Here is a 20,518-nt window from a genome sequence, read left to right as displayed (position 1 = left end):
ACATTATTCAGGAATTAAGAAAGCACCAGAGCCAGGGAACACATGGCGGATCAAACATTCAGGACCCTTATGTATGAAATTGCATCGGTCATAATTTGAACTCATATGATAACAGGCGCATAAGCTTGGGACCAGAACTTATAACTGAAATTAGTGCAGAATGTTACTAATGTTTTTAATCATTGAATTGCTGAGGTGAGCAGCTCGAGAGAGGATGCCTTCAGCACCGGAGCGGGGGTGGGAGATCAGCGTCCAGAAGCCTCAACTCAGAGTGACAAGAGCCACCGAGGGAGCCTCAAGTCCTCGACAGGACCTGCCCAGGAGCCGGCAGCTCAGCTGAGGCGAGCAGCTGACTCACACAGGGCGGAGCCTGAAGCAGCGGCACCAGCCCTGACTGGTTAAAAACCTGCCCCAGGGAGCGTGAGCGATCAGGAGTGCCGCGAGGCAGTTTGCATGGGCAGCCGAGCGGGATGGTGAGCACTCGTCGTATGATCAGGGCCTGGTCTGGGAGCTCTGCTCTGGCTGCCCCGGCGGTGGCCAGCGTAGGCACCCAGACAAAGCCGATGAGAGGGGAGGCTGCAGTGCAGAGCTCAGGGTGTAGAGAGTGCCTGCACTGGTCTTGTGAGGGGAGGGTGCACAATGGGCAGGGCTGCACTGGTATGAGCATCTACTGTGTATGCTTCAAAGGCTGCCAGAAGTGATGAAGATTGTTGGAAGAAGTAAACAACCCTCAGAGACCACCACCACAATTCTGTATGCATGCGGGGAACTTTCTGGAAAATTATGTAATCCATACGTAGCCTCATGAATATGTATGTATGCCCAGTGGCTATAAAAGGACGGCTTGTGTGGCAGTGGGGAGACACACGTTGGGAGGAGCTATCCCCCGTGTCTCCCAGCTCCGCAATAAAGAATACCTGCTTGTCAGCTTGAAAACTTTGTTGGCAAGTTTGTTCCTGGAGTTTTTTCCGTATCAGCTGGCTGTCTCAAATCACCTCCCTGTCCTCCATGTGCCTTAGCATGGCTCCTAGAAGGATCTGTTCCATGATCTTCCCAGGCACAGAGGTGGGACTGAAAGGTCAGTAGTTCCCAGTGTCTTTCTTTCTAGCCTTTTTAAAAATGGGTGCAATATTGCCCATTTTCCAGTCAGCAGGGACCTCACCTGACTGCCATGACTTCTCAAATATCATGGAGAGTGGTTTGGCAACTGCATCAGCCAATTCCCTCAGCACTCTGGGATGGATCTCATCAGATCCCATAGATCTGTGTATGTTAAGGTTCCTCAAATGGTCACAGACCTGATCTTCACTTACAGTGGGAGGGATTTTGCTCCCCCAGTTTCTGCCTTTGCAGTTCATCCATTCGAGAGGTATGTGGAGAGAGCCTGCAGGTAAAGAATGAGGCAAAGAAGTTGTTGAGTACCACAGTCTTCTCCTTGTCCATTGTTACCAGTCTTGCTCATCGGGGGGCATACTTTCTTTGCCCTTCCTCTTCTGGTTGACATACCTGTAGAAGCCCTTCTTGTTATTCTTTGCATCCCTTGCCAAGATCAGCTCCAGCTGTGCCTTGGCCTTCCTGACCCCATCTATGCACAGCTGGGCAGTATCCCTGTATTCTCCCCAGGATACCTCTCTCTGCTCCCACTTCCTGTGCATTTCCTTCTTGCCCTTTAGTTGGACCAGCAGATCTTGACTCAGCCATGCCAGCCTCTTGCCTTCCTTACTTGATTTCTTACAACTGGGCATCACAAGCTCCTGTGCTCTATGGAAAGCATCCTTCAAGATCTGCCAGCTCTGTTCTTCTCCCTTGTCCCAGAGGGCAGTTTCCCAGGGGTCCTGTGAACTAACACCTTGAAAGTTAAACTAACTCCTTGAAGTTGGCTTTCTTAAAATTCAGGGTCCTCACTAGCTAGACCTAGTTAGACTTCACTGGCTCATACAGGATTACAAATGCTTTGCAGATGGGTTGCACACTGGGGCTATGCATAATACAGCTGTATCAGGGTTACCTGTATCTGCCTAAACTTATTGCTTGGGAGCAGCTCTAAACAGCAGGGTTCATGATTGGTAATGAGCTGACTTAAAAATAAATAGTGTGGTTGCCTAAGTTCTTAGATGGCTTGTGTGGCATACAGCATAAGTACAGCATGAGATTCCTATATCCATTGTTAAAATGCTGGTATGCAAGCTTGAAGTTTTGTTAGAACTGCTGCCTGCCATGCTGAGAAAGGTGAAGTTGTGTAACACTACAGCACAATGCTATGGTTTTGTCCTGGGTTCAGCAGTAGCAGTCATGTTTTCTCCTTCGTAGCTGGTGCAACGCTGTGTTTTTGACTTTCGGCCTGGTAACAGAACTGATAACAATGATGTTTTGGTTTGGCCAAGGACTTTGTGAGTCTCTGCCAGGGAAGAGGGGAAGCCGGGAGGAAGCAGAGACAGGACACCTGACCCAAACTGACCAAAGAGGTATTCCATACCACAGCACGCCATGCCCGGGATGTAACTTAGAGTTACCCGGAAGGGCTGGTAGAGTACGGGGGTTGGAGGAGGTATCAGTCAGTGCTTGGTTGGGCTGGGGAGGCGAGTTATCGGTCAGCAGGTGGTGAGGTGTTGTATTCTCTTCCCTTGTTATTTCTTTTATCATTATTATTATTGGTGGTAGCAGTAGTGATTTGTGTTCTACCTTAGTTACTAAACTGTTCTTATCTCAACCCGTGGGAGTTGCATTCTTTTGATTCTTCTCTCTGTCCCTCTGGGAGTAGGAGGAGAGAAAGAAAGGGTGGAGTGATTGAACGAGTTGCCTGACTGGGTTTAAACCATGACAGCCAGGGAGGAGGGGAAGCCAGGAGGAAGCAGAGACAGGACACCTGACCCAAACTGACCAAAGAAGTATTCCATACCACAGCACGTCATGCCCAGAATGTTATCTGGAAGGGCTCGTTCACTGCAGGGTTGGACTAGGTATCGGTCAGTGCTCGATCAGTTGGGGGGGTGAGTTATCGGTCAGCAGGTGGTGAGGTGTTATTTTCTCTTCCCTTGTTATTTCCTTTACTATTGGTGGTAGCAGTAGCTATTTGTGTTATACCTTAGTTACTAAACTGTTCTTATCTCAACCTGTGGGAGTTATGTCCTTTCGTTTCTCCTTTCCATCCCTTCCTGGAGTGGGAGAAAAAAAGGGGGAGGAGGGGGTGAGAGAGGGGCTGTGTGGCTAATTTATGGCTGACTGGGTTTAAACCATGACAGGTTTACACTTACAGTGCTATAAATATTCCTTTCTCCTTACTGCTTATGAAAGAGTTGACTGCATCAAGGCCTCCCTTGTATTTTTAGCAGAATGTATGACTGGCTGTCCCTTAAGGAGAGCTTCCCTTTTTCATCTAGCCTGTCTTGCATATGAAGAGAATCAAGGTAATTAATCATTTACTAATTCATGAATAGTGCTTGTTTAAAGAAGTGTCTAAAAATAGTTAAAACAGGCTAAAGGAAAGGTGTTTGTATATCAAGCTAGCTTGGACATCACTTAACAGGTGTAAATGGTATGGCCTGCTTTATCTAATTAACGATAGTGCAATCTTCTGTGTTTTGGTGAGTATGCAAATTGGGGAATGAATAGGTGAGTTGACTGTCAAGCCTGATGCAAAATGCTGCAAAACTTGGATATGCTTTAGTTGTGATTACTTTATTTGAGCAAACTAAACTAGAGAAATGACCAGGCTAAGTCCACAGTACATTATACTGTTTCATGCTCAACCATTCCATAGACATGCCTGTATATAAATTTGCTTCAAGAAAGAAAATTACTTACCCATGTGTTGTGGTTTAACCACAGCTGGGAACTAAGTACCATGCATCTGCTTGCTCACATACCCCCCACCTTCCTGTGGGAGGGGGAGCAGAATTGGAAAAATGTAAAACCCGTGGGTTTAGCTAAGAACAGTTTAATAATTGAAACAAAATAAATTGTAATAATAATTCTAATGTAAATGAGAGGAATAAACCCCAAGGAAAAAAAAAACAAACAACATGCAGTGATGCACAGTTGTCCTGGTTTTAGCTGATCATTGTTGACCACCTGCTGACAAATACCCAGCCAGTCCCTGAGTACCAATTGGTCCCCTCTGGGTAACTTCCCCCCAGTTTATATACTAGGCATGATGTGCTGTGGGATTCAGTACCCCTTTGGCTAGTTTGGATCAAATGTCTTCACTCTGTTCCCTCCCAGCTTCTTGTGCCTCTCCTCACTTGCAGAGCATGAGAGACTGAAGAGTCCTGATCAGGGCAAGTGCTACTGAGCAACAACCAAAATATTGGTGTGTTATCAGCATTATTCTCAGACTTAAGCCAAAACACAGTGCTGTACCAGCTGCTAGGAAGAAAATTAACTGTTACAGCTGAAACCAGGATACAAAGTCATGAAAATTCAAAATAAAAGATTGCACAGGATGTTTAAGATGTTGTAGGCTAGTTTAGTTCTTAATAAAAGAGACAATCTTCTGGACGCTGAAGTCTGGCACATTTGGGGCAGGTGCCCAGAGTGTCAACCCAGTACAAGCTTAATTGGATGACTTCCACACACACTGCCAGAGATACCAGTAATGTAGCATGTTACTTTGAATAAGCAGCCTCAGATATTCCTGCCACTGCTCCGGCAAAATTCTTATTTTTGCAAATAGAAAGAGTTGGAAAATTGTTTTCTCTGGAGTGGGCACAGACTGTTTGTAGAACAGTTGCACTAGTGTTAGAACTTTATCAGTTCAGGTACCAGCATCCTCAGCTATACCTGCAGTTAGGGCTATGTCAGCTTCTCTAAAGCAGAGACCTAAGAGATGAATGATTTGGAGTAAACTTTAGGTGCAGTATTGCAAGGTATTTTTGGCTCCTTCAGCAAGCATTAGACACTATAGCAAGACTTAAGTTTCACATATTTGAAGTTATTCTTCCTATTTTGTTTAAATGGGAAAGTTAGTGTGTTTGTACACATACAAATGAGTCATCTGTTTCTGCACAGAAAATAGTCAGACTAACCTCTTTGCATGACACACACCCAGTGAGCCTGATTTCAAGCCATACAACTCATGTACAGTCTGTAGGCAACCAGAAGGCATCAGACTCAAGAGCACAATCTCAACACAAGGCCTTCAGTGATGGCAGAAGTCTCCTTACATCTGGCCTGCCACAATCTAATATATTCAGTCTTAATTTCTTTATTCTTAATTATGCCTGATCCTTGAGTGAGGGTTGAATTTGGGGGTAGAATCTAGTAATAATTCAGTATGGGAATTTCCAGAAAGTACAGAAACATCAGTATGATGTCAGTTTTCTCACATGGGAGTGTTTGGCTCCTGTGGTCAAAGCTCAGCAAAGCTGTTGGGCTGGCAGCTTGCTGTACAGAAGAGGACCAAGCAGTTCTGTTTTGTGTTAGGTCTTGTATAGCTGTTGGTAGTTTCCTTTTCTGTGATGAGGTGGCAGACAAATGTAAAAATTGAGTGAAAATGGACAGGTTATAGAAGAAATACTCAGATGGCTCAGGATGCCAACTCCATATACACAGTAATACACAGTATGCTAGAGTTTGGAAAGGACCTCAAAAGATCATCTAGTCCAATCCCCCTGCCGGAGCAGGAACACCTAGATAATGTTACACAGGAATGTGTCCAGGCGAGTTTTGGATGTTTCCAGGGAAGGAGACTCCACAACCTCCCTGGGCAGCCTGTTCCAGTGCTCTGTCACCCTCACTTAGAAGAAGTTTGTTCTCAAGTTTAAGTGGAACCTCTTGTGTTCCAGTTTGTACCCATTACCCCTTGTCCTATCATTGTTTGCCACCGAGTAGAGCCTGGCTCCATCCTCGTGACACTCCCCCTTTATATATTTATATACACTAATAAGGTCACCCCTCAGTCTCCTCTTCTCTAAACTATAGAGATCCAGCTCCCTCAGTCTTTCCTCACAAGGGGGATGCTCCACTCCCTTAATCATCTTCGTTGCCCTGCGCTGGACTCTCCAGCAGGTCCCTGTCCTTCTTGAACTGAGGGGCCCAGAACTGGACACAATATTCCAGATGCGGTCTCACCAGGGCAGAGTAGAGGGGAAGGAGGACCTCTCTCGACCTACTAACCACCCCCTTCTAATACACCCCAGGATGCCATTGGCCTTCTTGGCCACAAGGGCACAGTGTTGGCTCATGGTCATCCTGTCGTCCACTAGGGCCCCCAGGTCCCTCTCCCCTACACTGCTCTCTAACCGGTTGTTCCCCAACCTATACTGGAACCTGGGGTTGTTCCTGCCCAGATGCAGGACTCTACACTTTCCCTTGTTATATTTCATCAAGTTATTCCCTGCCCAACTCTCCAGCCTGTCCAAGTCTCGCTGGATGGCAGCACAGCCTTCTGGTGTGTCAGCCACTCCTCCCAGCTTAGTGTCATCAGCAAACTTGCTGATAGTACACTCAATTCCCCAGAAACAATATCTCTTGTTGGATGCTACATCTCCTGCAGCTGCTGCAATTATGGTATTTTTTGTAGTATTGTGTGAAGTCAAACTGACAATAAAAGTAATGGAAGTGAAGGTGGTGGTTGTTAGCCTAATGTAGGCAAATGCACCTGTAATCTGCTTGTTGGCCTGAGCTCTGAGGGCACTGACCTGCAGTTTTAGGAGAAAATTGTCAAAGTAGCACAGCTGTGTCTTAAGGGTTTATACTAAGGCTTTCAGAAGTCTACCCCTGTCTGGAAGCACTCTTGCCATTATTAGCCTGGGACATAGAGCTGAGGCAGGAAAAATCTCTGTCAAACCATGGGCACTGCAGTACTGACCTGTGCACAGCTGGAGATGGGCTTCCAGTCTGTCCCCAGCATGCTCTCAACACAAAAGCATTAACAGCTGCCCTGTCTGAAACTGGATGCTCCCTGGCTCAAGAGCACTGACAAGTATTTCTAGCCAGAGCCAAAGTGGTGGTTGCATGGTTCAGAACAGCACAATTAACTGAGCAATACCATGAACTGTCCCTGCAATAAAACCTGTTGCAAGTAAAAAAATGTCTTCTCTAACTGCTGAATTGCTTGAGATCCTAAACACAGCTGACTTGTACAGGCTAACTCAGTCATTAGATGAGTAGCAACTGCCATGAGCAGTTATTGTTATGAAGGCTAGAACCTCCAGAGTGAACTTCTAAACTTCTAGGTTATGAAAGGGAGATAATTTTTTAAAAAAATCCTTTTGTTTCTGTTGAGTAATGTTAGAAGAAAATGGTTTGTTTTCCAGGCACTGCTGTCATTGTTTAGAGTAGTTTTATTTATATGAATCCCTTGAGAGATGGCTCAGGCAACAGGAATGTGAATGTATGAGTGTTCTGGGTTCAGTTTTAAGTTATTTTTCTCCTTCTTAGTAGCTGGTGCAGTGCTGTGTTTTTGAATGTGTTAAATGTACAGTGTAGTTAGCAGCACACTGGCAGGAGCCATTCATTAGGCATGCAGCTGTGGGAAGTGATGATGTCCACAGCAAGGAGCCTGGTTATGCCTGTTACAAAGGAAAAAGAGGAGACTTTGTGCTGTCTGCAAGTAACATAACTCTAATTTGGGCAGGGTGGGTGATCTGTAGGAGACCTGCACATGGAATCAGTAGGAGCTTGTCTGTGAGCTGGCTGTAGCAGATAATTACAAAAAAGCACAAAATACTTTAAAAACTCAAATGCTTCTTTCATATTTGAACTTAAATACAGTTTTCAAAGAATGCTCAGTTTCACTGGTGCTGTGTTTTCATAGGGCTTGCTTTAAGTTTGTGGTGTTTTAAAATAAAAAATATTTTTAACTGGCACTTCCAGAAGCACTGAGCAGCTGCAGTTTCTGTTAGCCACTGTAAAAGCTGCTGGTGGCTTTCCAGTGTGCATCTGTTGTTGTCCATGTGTTGTTCCACCCCACCCCATTGCCCCTCTGCAGTGGGCAGATAGGATGGATTCACATTCCTACCTTTGCTGCCTAAAAATCAGGGATCTAGTTTTTGTCAGCTTGAGAAGAGTAGAAGAAATCAGTGTCAGACTATAGAAGTGTCACATACAGCTAGGCTGGAATAAATATGGAATTTCTGAAGCTAGGAGGGAGTCCTGTCTGCATTAGTGCTCTCCACTGAGAGGGGGATTATATTAATATGTAAATTTAAAGCACATGGCAAGATCTCCAGAAAAAAAGTCACTGTAGTAACTGAATTGGGACTTAATTCAGCAGTTGGTAGAAATGTTAGGTTTGTATTTTCAGTCAAATAACATGGTATCTAGTAAGACTTTATTTCTTTAGCATACATAGATTTCACTATGACTTTGCCCTATCCAAATAGAAGAAAAATAAAACCCAAGTGCAGGTACTAATGAGGATGCCAGGGAGCAAGGCAGTAAAATAGGAAACAAAGTGACTGTGTTGGTAGCAATGTTCTTAAAATATGTGTCATGGTGTAACTTAGAGGTTGAAGTTCTTGTGCAGTAGCCATAAACACCAGTAAAGGGCTGAATCTTCTGCCAAGCTGGTTTACTAAATATAACATCAGGGGGGTTATTCTTTTTCTGGGGACTATAAGCATAACTAGTTATAAATTGGGGAAGGACGTAATGGGTCGATGACTGTTGTCTCTACCCTCCTGACTACCGAGCATATTAAGTGGTATCAAAGAGCTATGGTCAGCAGGCGGCTAAAATTCGGACACTGAAGTAAGATAATTTCTGTTCAGTTTAAGCTCAGCCAGAAGAGTCAGACACATGATGAATGCAGTAACGGTTGGGTACTTGTAGGTGGGGGACTGAGTTGCATCTTTAGTCCTCCTAAATTAGTTTGGCAGCAACTGAGTTAACAAGCTGCCCTAAAACTCTGACACTCTCTAGTACCTAGCAGTGCCTGGCTGAACTTACTAGAAATAAGCTCAGATAGCTGATTTCCCTTACATTAGTGAAACTGTAGGTGCAGTAAAGCAGTAACTCACAGAAAATAAATTTATTGCCTAATTTGGTCTTTTTGTCTCAACATGTTTAGAATTGGGCTTTTGGTGAAAATACTGACCTGTAATGGTGGCTGTTGCTGCATCTTTTTTGGTCACCTAGAAAGTAAACCTCTGTAGAAGACATACAGGTTCTGCCAAGAAATCTTGTAGCTAACTCAGCCCTGAATTTTCTCTTGTCTTTTTTAATCTCAGTCCTTGGGCTGTTTTAGGTCTTAGATCTCATGAAACTGCACGTAAGCACAGGAATGGGCTTTCTTGGGAAAACCCCAGTGGTCCAGAGGAGTTTGCAACTACATGATGCAAGTGCTTGAGCTCAAGTGAATCTGCTCTGCCCTGGATAATAAATCCCTGCTCTGCTCCCAATGCAGGGTGGCATGTTGTAGAACCAAGCATTTCTTTGCTGCAGCAGCTACTCTCTCCTGCAGTGGTGTGGTGACAAGCAGCATTCGTATGCTGCTCTTAGAGCGCTGCCATTTGTGTAATTGACCTTAAACCATGAGCTAGATTAGAATCATAGAAGAGCTAGAGTTGGAAAGGACCTTAAGATCATCTAGGTTCAACCCCCCTGCCATGGGCAGGGACACCTCACACTAAACCATGCCACCCAAGGTTTTGACCAACCTGCCCTTGAACACCGCCAGGGATGGAGCATTCACAACCTCCCTGGGCAATCCATTCCAGTGCCTCACCACCCTAAAAGTAAAGAATTTCTTCCTTATATCCAATTTGAACCTCCCCTGTTTAAATTTCAACCCGTTACCCCTTGTCCTGTCACTACAGTCCTTAATGAAGAGTCCCTCTCCAGCATCCCTATAGGCCCATTTCAGATACTGGAAGGCTGCTATGAGGTCTCCACTCAGCCTTCTCTTCTCCAGGCTGCACAGCCCCAACTTTCTCAGCCTATCTTCATACAGGAGGTGCTCCAGTCTCCTGATCATTCTCGTGGCCCTCCTCTGGACTTGTTCCAACAGTTCCATGTCCTTTTTATGTTGAGGCCACCAGAACTGTACACAGTACTCCAAGTGAGGTCTCACAAGAGCAGAGTAGAGGGACAGGACCACCTCATTCGATCTGCTGGTCATGCTCCTTTTGATGCAGCCCAGGATATGGTTGGATTTCTGGGCTGCGAGCGCACACTGCTGTCTCATGTTCTTTTTCTTGTCAACCAACAAACTCGTCTGTCTCTTCAGGGCTGCTCTGAATCTCTTCTCTGCCCAACCTGTAGCTGTGCCTGGGATTGCTCTGATCCAGGTGTAGGACCTTGCACTTGGTTAAACTTCATGAGGTTGGCATCAGCCCACCTCACAAGTGTGTCAAGGTCCCTCTGGATGGCATTCCTTCCCTCCAGCGTATCAACTGAACCACACAGCTTGGTTTCATCAGCAAACTTGCTGAGGGCGCAGTCAGTCCCGCTGTCCATGTCAGCAACAGGCTGAGAAAGTTGGGGCTGTTCAGCCTGGAGAAGAGAAGGCTGTGTGGAGACCTCATAGCAGCCTTCCAGTATCTGAAGGGGGGCTATAGGGATGCTGGGGAGGGACACTTCAGTAGGGACTGAAGTGATAGGACAAGGGGTAACGGGTTCAAACTTAAACAGGGGAAGTTTAGATTGGATATAAGGAAGAAGTTCTTTACTGTGAGGGTGGTGAGGCACTGGAATGGACTGCCCAAGGAAGTTGTGATCCTTCTGGCCCTCCACTGGACTGTCTTCAGTAGCTTCTTGTCTGTCTTAGTCTGAGGAGCCCAAAACTGGACAGAGTGCACCAGATGTGGCCTCACCAGTGTTGAGTAGAGGGAGAGGGTCGCCTCCCTCAGTCTGCTGGCCACACTCCTCCTGATGCACCCCAGGATACTATTCGCTCTCTCGGCCACAAGGGCACACTGCTGGCTCATAGTCAGCTTGTCATCCACCAGTACTCCCAGGTCCTTCTCAGCTGGACTATTCTCTAGTAGGTCAGCCCCCAACCTGTACTGGCATTTGGGGTTCTTCCTCCCCAGGTGCAGTACACTACACTTGCCCTTGTTGAACCTCATGAGGTTTCTCTCTGCCCAATTTTCCAGCCTATCTAGGTCCCACTGAATGGCAGCGCAGCCTTCAGGTGTATCAGCCATTTCCCCCAGCTTTGTATCATCAGCAAACTTGCTGAGGGTACGCTCCAGCCCTTCATCCAGGTCATTGATAAACAAGTTAAGTAAGACTGGACCCAGTATTGATCCCTGGGGAACACCACTGACTACATGACTCCAACTAGACTCTACTCTGCTGATAACCCACTGAACTCTGCCATTTATCCAGTTCTCAATCCACCTCACTGTCCATTTATCTAACCTGCATTTCCTAAGCTTACCTACAAGGATGTTATTGGAGACAGTGTCAAAAGCCTTGCTGAAGTCAAGGTAGATAACATCCACTGCTTTTCGCTCATTGCCCCATGTTGCCATGTCATCATAAAAGGCTATTAGATTGGTCAAGCAAGATTTACCCTTGGTGAATCCATGATGACTACTCCTGATGACCTTCTTCTCCATGCTTGGTGATGACCTCCAGAATGACCTGTTCCATCACCTTTCCAGGGATGGAGATGAAGCTGACTGGCCAGTAGTTTCCTGGGTCCTCCTCCTTGCCATTTCTGTAGATGGGTGTCCTGGGTTCATCAGTAGAAGTCATGTTTTTCCTTTGTGTTAACTGGTGCAGTGCTGTGTTTTGACTTCTAGTTTGAGAACAGTGTTGGTGAAGCCGATGTTTTCGGTTGTTGCTAAGTGATGTTTACCCTGACCAAGGACTCTGTGAGGCTCATGCTCTGCCAGGGAGGAGGGGAAGCTGTGAGGAAGCAGAGACGGGGCGCCTGACCCGGGCTAGCCGGGGAGGTATTCCATACCACAGCACGTCATGCCCGGGGTGGGGGGTAACTGGGAGTTACCCGGAAGGACAGGGGCCCGGGTGGAACTCGCTTTCTTGGCCGGTGGTATCGTATTCTCTTCCCTTGTTATTTTCCCTTATCATTGTTTTAGCTGATAGTAGCGGTGGTGATTTGTTGCTGGACTGTTCTTGTCTCAACCCGTAGGAGTTGCACTCTCTCGATCCTCCTCCCCGTTCCTCCGGGAGCGGGGAAGGGGAGAGCCCCGGTGCAGGGGGGGGGGGGAGACGGACACGGACCTCGATTGTTGTCAGCTCGGCAACACTCACTGGGAGTGAGTGAACAAGTTACCTGACTGGGTTTAAACCAATACAGTTCTTTTTGGCGCCCAATGTGGGGCATGAGGGGTTGAGATAAGAACAGATCTGACTGGATTGATAGTCACTCGTCACAATGCTGATTTATTGGCTCTCAAGGTTTTTCCTCTTGATCTCACAGTTTCAGTATATCATATCTTACGTCCATCCGGTATTTGCTGTATTAGTGTTTTTAAAGTGTGGGGCTTGGGCTAAGGTTTTTATCCCATTGTACTTTATGGTAATGACTTGTAATACAATAGAATCATTGATCATGAAACTGATCTGGCTTATGTTCCCAGTGTGGTCACCACCTTTATACTTTGGGAGGTATATGATGGAGGTGCTTAGCAATTACACATCTTTTTCTCCTCCTCCGGTGCTCAACCTGTGAAGGAGACATCCTTTTACCCTCCTAGTCGTCCCCCCAGACCATTTACATTTGAGAGTTTTGAATTTTTTGAATGGCCTTTTAATGCTGTTGAGACTTGTTTGCTGATGGTGATGGGAATCACCATGCTAACACGCATACAGAGTGTGTTTTGCCCACTACTGATTTCAAGAGTTAAGCAGATTCAGGTTTGGGTCTTGTCTGGGGTCAAACGACGATGTAGGAGGACCGAGAGATTTTCCCAGAGGCTGGACAGCCATGAGTGGCAGGGTGTGTGGGATAGTATGGGCAAGTATCTAGGTCAGTGGGCCCCTCCAGTACTTTGGAATTTCACTACCGAACAACTGCAAAATCTAGAAGAATTAGTAAAACACTTAAATGAGGTGTGTGGTCATTCTGGCCATACCAGAGATGGACAAATCACGGCAACGTGCTGGGGCTTGGCCTATGCTTACAGGGCCTTGTTCAACACTATCCAGCACCTTCAAAAGGAAAAGAATGTCGGCGGATTTGAGGGCAAAGTGACAGTCGCTACTCAAACTTTGGCTGCAATGAACTGCGCAGCTACCCCAGTGGCAAGTACAGCAGCTGCTCAAACTTCAACTACAACAGACAGCGCGGTTACCCCAGCTCCAAGCACAGTAGCTACACCACCCCCAGCAACAAGTACAGTCGCTACTCAAACCACAGTGATAATCACTGCAGCCAAACCAGAGGACCAATTCGTACCAATATCAGTTGCCCCTGTACGCAAGAGAACAAGCAAAAAGGAGGCAAAAAGGGTGAAGCGAGATGAAGAACCAATGAATTCACCACCCGGTCCAGAATCTGATCAGGAGTCATCATCACATGACGAAGAAGAAGAAGAAGAGGTAACTTCTCGACCTCGGACCTCAACCGAGCTGCGGAATATTCGAAAAGATTTTACCCGTCAACCAGGGGAGCACATCATCACCTGGTTACTCCGATGCTGGGACAATGGGGCTGATGGTCACGAACTAGAAGGTACAGAAGCCAAGCAGCTGGGATCACTTGCTAGAGAAGGGGGAATTGACAAAGCAATTGCAAGAGAGAAAAAGTCCCTCAGCCTTTGGAGGAGGCTCTTGGCAGCTGTGAAAGAAAGGTTTCCATACAAGGACGATGTTACGAGTCGTTCGGCCTAGTGGACTACTATAGACAAAGGCATCCAGTCTCTGAGGGAATCAGCCATCGTAGAGATGATCTATCACATCAAGCCGAATAACGGGGATACACCTATAGATCCAGATGAAGTTGAATGTACACGACCCATGTGGCGAAAACTTACACGGAATGCACCGTCATCATATGCCCATTCATTGGCAACAGTGACCTGGAATGACATAGTACCACTAACAGTGGATGAAATGGTTCATAAACTCCGAGAGTTCGAAGACAATCTCACCCCTTCCATCATCTCAGCTGTGAAAAAACTGTCCCAGGACCTCGAAAAATTGAGGGACGATGTATCTGATTTATCCAGCTCCTCACGTGTACCAACACACGTCTCAGCTATTAACAAAAGGCGTCCTATTGTTCAAGAGAGGAGATACAGAAGGTATACGCCACGGGGTACCCTATGGTTTTACCTGCTGGATCACGGAGAAGACATGACAAAGTGGGATGGAAAACCTACTTCAGCTTTGGAGGAACGGGTGAGTGAACTGAAGAGGGGAGCAAGGGCCAAGACTGATCGTCCCATGAGAGCTACGGCTTCAGTCTCTGGTGAGCAGTTTCCCAGATGGAGTGGAAGAGCTGATTTTACTCCAGCTCCTGTGATAACGAAGAATAATCCCTTTCAACACGACTTAAGTGTCCAATGCTGTGACGACCATTAGAGGGGCCCTGCCTCCAGCCAGGGGGAGGTAGGGGACAATCGGATTTACTGGACTGTGTGGATCAGATGGCCTGGCACATCAGTCCCACAGAAGTATAAGGCTCTAGTAGATACCGGTGCACAGTGTACCCTGATGCCATCAAGCTGTCAAGGGGTGGAACCCATCTATATTTCTGGAGTAACAGGAGGATCCCAAGAGTTGACTGTGCTGGAGGCTGAAATCAGCCTGACTGGGAGGGAGTGGCAAAAGCACCCTATTGTGACTGGTCCAGAGGCTCCATGCATCCTCGGCATAGACTACCTCAAGAGAGGGTACTTCAAAGACCCCAAAGGGTAGCGGTGGGCTTTTGGTATTGCTGCTTTGGAGACTGAGGAAATTGAGCAGCTGTCCACCTTGCCTGGTCTCTCAGAAGATCCCTCTGCTGTGGGGTTGCTGAAAGTTGAAGAACAACAAGTGCCAATTGCGACCACAACAGTGCACCGGCGGCAATATCGCACCAACCGAGACTCCCTGATTCCCATCCATCAGTTGATCCGTAGACTGGAGAGTCAGGGGGTGATCAGCAGGACCCGCTCACCCTTCAATAGCCCCATATGGCCAGTGCGAAAGTCTAATGGAGAATGGAGACTAACAGTAGACTATCGTGGCCTGAATGAAGTCACACCACCATTGAGTGCTGCCGTACCAGACATGCTAGAACTTCAGTATGAACTAGAGTCAAAGGCAGCCAAGTGGTATGCCACGATTGATATTGCCAATGCATTTTTCTCCATTCCTTTGGCAGCAGAGTGCAGGCCACAGTTTGCTTTTACTTGGAGGGGTGTCCAGTTCACTTGGAACCGACTGCCCCAGGGGTGGAAACACAGCCCTACCATTTGCCATGGACTGATCCAGACTGCACTGGAACAGGGGCAAGCTCCAGAACACCTGCAATACATCGATGACATTATTGTGTGGGGCGATACAGCGGAAGAAGTCTTTGAGAAAGGGAGGAAAATAATCCAAATCCTGCTGAAAGCCGGTTTTGCCATAAAACGGAGTAAGGTCAAGGGACCTGCACAGGAGATTCAATTTTTGGGAATAAAATGGCAAGATGGACGTAGACAGATCCCCACAGATGTGATCAACAAGATAACAGCAATGTCTCCACCAACTAATAAGAAAGAAACACAAGCTTTCTTGGGTGCAGTGGGGTTCTGGAGAATGCACATCCCAAATTACAGTTCGATTGTAAGCCCTCTCTATCATGTGACCCGGAAGAAGAATGATTTTAAATGGGGCCCTGAGCAGCAACAAGCCTTTGAGCAAATTAAACGCGAGATAGTTCACGCAGTAGCCCTTGGACCAGTCCGGACCGGACCAGATGTAAAAAATGTACTGTACACTGCAGCTGGGGAGAACGGTCCTACCTGGAGCCTCTGGCAGAAAGCTCCAGGGGAGACTCGAGGTCGACCCCTCGGCTTTTGGAGTCGGGGATACAAAGGATCTGAGGCCAGCTATACCCCAACTGAGAAAGAGATACTGGCAGCCTATGAAGGGGTTCGAGCTGCTTCGGAAGTGATTGGCACTGAAGCACAGCTCCTCCTGGCACCCCGGCTGCCCGTGTTGGGCTGGATGTTGAAAGGCAGGGTCTCCTCTACACATCATGCAACTGATGCTACATGGAGTAAATGGGCTGCACTAATTACACAACGAACTCGAATAGGAAATCCCAGTCGTCCAGGCATTCTAGAAGTCATCATGGACTGGCCAGAGGGCAAAGATTTCGGAATGTCACCAGAGGAGGAGGTGATGTTTGCTGAAGAGGCCCCACCATATAATAAACTGTCAGAAAGTGAAAAGCAGTATGCCTTGTTTACTGATGGCTCTTGCCGTATTGTGGGAAAGCATCGGAGATGGAAGGCAGCTGTATGGAGTCCTGGACGACAAGTTGCAGAAACTGCTGACGGAGAGGGTGAATCGAGTCAATTTGCCGAGGTGAAAGCCATCCAGCTGGCCCTGGACATTGCTGAACGAGAAAAGTGGCCAGTACTTTATCTCTATACTGACTCATGGATGGTGGCAAATGCCCTGTGGGGGTGGTTGAAGCAATGGAAGCAGAGCAACTGGCAACGCAGAGGTAAACCCATCTGGGCTGCTGCACTGTGGAAAGATATTGCTGCCAGGGTGCAGAACCTGGTGGTGAAGGTACGTCATGTAGATGCCCATGTAACCAAGAGTCGGGCCACTGAGGAACACCAGAACAACCAACAAGTGGATAAAGCGGCTAAGATTGAAGTGGCTCAGATGGACTTAGATTGGCAACATAAAGGTGAATTATTTTTGGCCCGGTGGGCCCATGACACTTCAGGCCATCAGGGCAGAGATGCAACATATAGATGGGCCCGTGACCGAGGGGTGGACTTAACAATGGACACTATTGCCCAGGTTATTCATGAGTGTGAAACATGTGCTGCAATTAAACAAGCCAAGCGGTTAAAGCCTCTTTGGTATGGAGGACGATGGTTGAAGTATAAATATGGGGAGGCCTGGCAGATTGACTATATCACACTGCCACCAACCCGCCAAGGCAAGCGCCATGTGCTTACCATGGTGGAAGCAACCACCGGGTGGCTGGAAACATACGCTGTGCCCCATGCCACTGCCCGGAACACCATCCTGGGCCTTGAGAAACAGATTTTGTGGCGACACGGCACCCCAGATAGAATTGAGTCAGACAATGGGACTCATTTCCGGAATAACCTTATAGATATTTGGGCCAAAGAGCATGGCATTGAGTGGGTATATCACATCCCCTACCATGCACCAGCCTCTGGGAAAATCGAATGGTACAATGGGCTGTTAAAAACTACACTGAGAGCAATGGGTGGGGGAACTTTCAAGCATTGGGATACACACTTACCAAAGGCCACCTGGTTGGTCAACACCAGAGGATCTGCCAACAGGGCCGGCCCAGCCCAGTCAGAACTTTTACATATTGTAGAGGGGGACAAAGTTCCCGTGGTGCATATGAAGAATTTGCTGGGGAAGACAGTCTGGGTTATTCCTGCTTCAGGTAAAGGCAAACCCACTCGTGGGATTGCTTTTGCTCAGCGGCCTGGATATACTTGTTGGGTAATGCAGGAAGATGGGGAAGTCCGATGTATACCTCAAGGGGATTTGATTTTAGGGGAAAACAGCCAGTGAACTCAATTGTATGCTGTTGCCTGCTGTGTAATGCTTTTATAGCCCATCAACTAGATGTCTCCAGGTCACCAGCGACTGGCCCTGACTTCCCTCCAGCCATCATCCCAACAGAGAATAAACTTTGAACATCATGGACCGAATGGACTCGGCAGCATTATAGGAATTGGTCCATGCACTAAGAAAATGATTTTTTCCTCTTGGTCTGTATGTATATGGATGTATATATGTGGGAGAGCGATGGTGTATTGAAAATGTGGGATCTGAGCACGACGTGAATGGTATGGAATAAGGGGTGGATAATGTCCTGGGTTCAGCAGTAGCAGTCATGTTTTTCCTTTGTGTTAACTGGTGCAGTGCTGTGTTTTGACTTCTAGTTTGAGAACAGTGTTGGTGAAGCCAATGTTTTCGGTTGTTGCTAAGTGATGTTTACCCTGACCAAGGACTCTGTGAGGCTCATGCTCTGCCAGGGAGGAGGGGAAGCTGTGAGGAAGCAGAGACGGGGCGCCTGACCCGGGCTAGCCGGGGAGGTATTCCATACCACAGCACGTCATGCCCGGGGTGGGGGGTAACTGGGAGTTACCCGGAAGGACAGGGGCTTCCGGGTGGAACTCGCTTTCTTGGCCGGTGGTATCGTATTCTCTTCCCTTGTTATTTTCCCTTATCATTGTTTTAGCTGATAGTAGCGGTGGTGATTTGTTGCTGGACTGTTCTTGTCTCAACCCGTAGGAGTTGCACTCTCTCGATCCTCCTCCCCGTTCCTCCGGGAGCAGGGAAGGGGAGAGCCCCGGTGCAGGGGGGGGGGGAGACGGACACGGACCTCGATTGTTGTCAGCTCGGCACCACTCACTGGGAGTGAGTGAACAAGTTACTTGACTGGGTTTAAACCACGACAATGGGTCACATTGGCCTTCTTCCAATCATTGGGCGCCTCTTCCATTCTCCATGGTTTTTCAGAGATGATGGAGAGTGGCAGAGCAACAACCTCTGCCAGCTCCCTCAGTACCCTTGGATGCATCCCATTGGGGCCCATGGATTTATGGGTGTTAAGTCTGTCTAGCCTCTCCCTAACCCAGCTCTCTATGAACAGGGGGAAGTCTTCCTTTCCCTGGCCTTCATCTCTAACTTCTGAGGTCTGGGACTCCTGAGGGCCATTCTTAGGGGTAAAGACTGATGCAAAGAAGACATTCAGTAGTTCCACCTTCTCTGTGTCTTCTGTTACCAGGACACCCATCTGAATCAGCAGTGGCCCCACATTTTTCCTTATCTCCTTTTTGCTGCTGATATACTTGTAGAAGCCCTTCTTGTCCTTGATGTCCTTTGCCAAGCTCAATTCCAATTGGTCCTTGGCCTTCCTTGTCACATCCCTGCATACCCTGACAATGTTCTATAGTCCTTCCACTTGGCCTGGCCCTTTTTCCACCTCCCATAAATTTCCCTCTTGAGTTTAAGATTTAATAGGAGCTCCCTTTGATTTCTTCATCATGGGGCACACTGGTCTTGGGCTTGGAGGAAGTGGTGCTTAGAAAATGGCCAGCTCTCTTGGACTGCCTTATCTTCTAGAGCCCTATCCCATGGGATTCCTCTGAAGAGGCTGAAGTTAGCTCTCCGGAAGCTTAGGGTTCTAGTCCCGCTTACTGTTTTGCTTCCCCCACACAGGATCTTGAGTTCCTCCATCTCATGGTCACTACAGACAAGGCTGCCCCCAACCTTTATGTCATCAACCAGTCCTTCCTGGTTTGCAAGTACAAGGCCCAGCAACACACCTTTCCTCATTGGCTCCTCCACCACTTGTAACAAAAAGCTATCTTCAGTGATCCACAGGGATTTTCTGGACTGTGCGCACTGGACCATGTTATCCCTCCAACAAATATCTGGGTGATTGAAGTCCTCCAGGAGAACAAGGGCCTGTGACTGCAAGGCTACTTCCAGCTGCCCATAGAAGGCCTCATCCAGTTCTTCCTCCTGATCAGGTGGCTTATAGTAAACACCCACAACAATGTCCCCCATATTAGCCTGTCCCTTAATTCACACCCATAGACTCTCAGTTCATTCATCTGTCCCTGGGTAGAACTTGATACATTCCAGTTGCTCTCTCACATAAAGAGCAACTCCACCACCTCACCTCCCTAACCTGTCCTTTCTAAAAAGTGCATAGCCGTCCATGACAACATTCCAGTCCTGTGAGCTATCCCACCATGTCTCAGTAATTGCGATGAGATCATGGCCCTGTGACCATACATCGATTTTCAGTTCATCCTGTTTATTCCCCGTGCTATGCATGTTTGTATACAGGCACTTCAGAGAGGTAATTTCACAGCTAGGTTCCCTAGAAGGAGTGTAAGACTCGCCATAACCATAAGCAGCCTCAATACGGTTAACCCCACGATCCTCATCTTGAGAGTCAGTCAAGGAACATCTGTCCCTGCACTGGTTAGTAAGATCTCCCCCCAGTAGGAAGCAATGAACCCCATACCCCAAGTCCTTCAGTTTAAAGGCTATCTCACCAAATTGGCCAGCCTGCTGCCAAAGATTTTCTTGCCCCTACTAGACAGATGGATCCCATCCCTCCCTAACAGTCTACAGTCACTGAAGCACGACCCATTGTCATAAAAGCCAAAACCTTCTTGATGACACCAGCAACGAAGCTAGTCATTGATCTGAACTATGTGTCTGCTTCTGGCTGTCCCCATTTCCCTAACCGGTAGGATAGATGAGAAGATGACTTGGACACCAGTGTTTTTCACCTGCCTCACCAGGGCTCTGTAGTCTTTCTTGATCCTACACCTTTTATGACTTGCTATGTCATTTGTACCCACATGAAAAAGTAACAGCTGGTAGTAGTCCGTGCTCTTGACAAGCCAGGGAACCCGCTCAGCATCATCCTAGCCCCTGGTAG

At 47.4% G+C, this 20,518-nt stretch overlaps 1 protein-coding gene across 1 annotated transcript in view; it reads left to right on the top strand.

Moving 5' to 3' along the window:
* Nucleotides 1-20,518, top strand: part of LOC130603761 (ubiquitin-conjugating enzyme E2 R2-like) — a 92,290-nt gene that overhangs the window by 54,496 nt on the left and 17,276 nt on the right. The gene's annotated exons all lie outside the window — the stretch shown is intronic.

Source organism: Pezoporus wallicus, unplaced genomic scaffold (assembly GCF_028554395.1).
Source record: "Pezoporus wallicus isolate ANWC-B61680 ecotype Strahan unplaced genomic scaffold, APGP_CSIRO_Pwel_v1 contig_2545, whole genome shotgun sequence".
Taxonomy (NCBI): Eukaryota; Metazoa; Chordata; class Aves; order Psittaciformes; family Psittacidae; genus Pezoporus; species Pezoporus wallicus.
The sequence above is the reverse complement of the archived record's forward strand: the minus strand, read 5'-3'. Positions and strand labels throughout refer to the sequence as shown.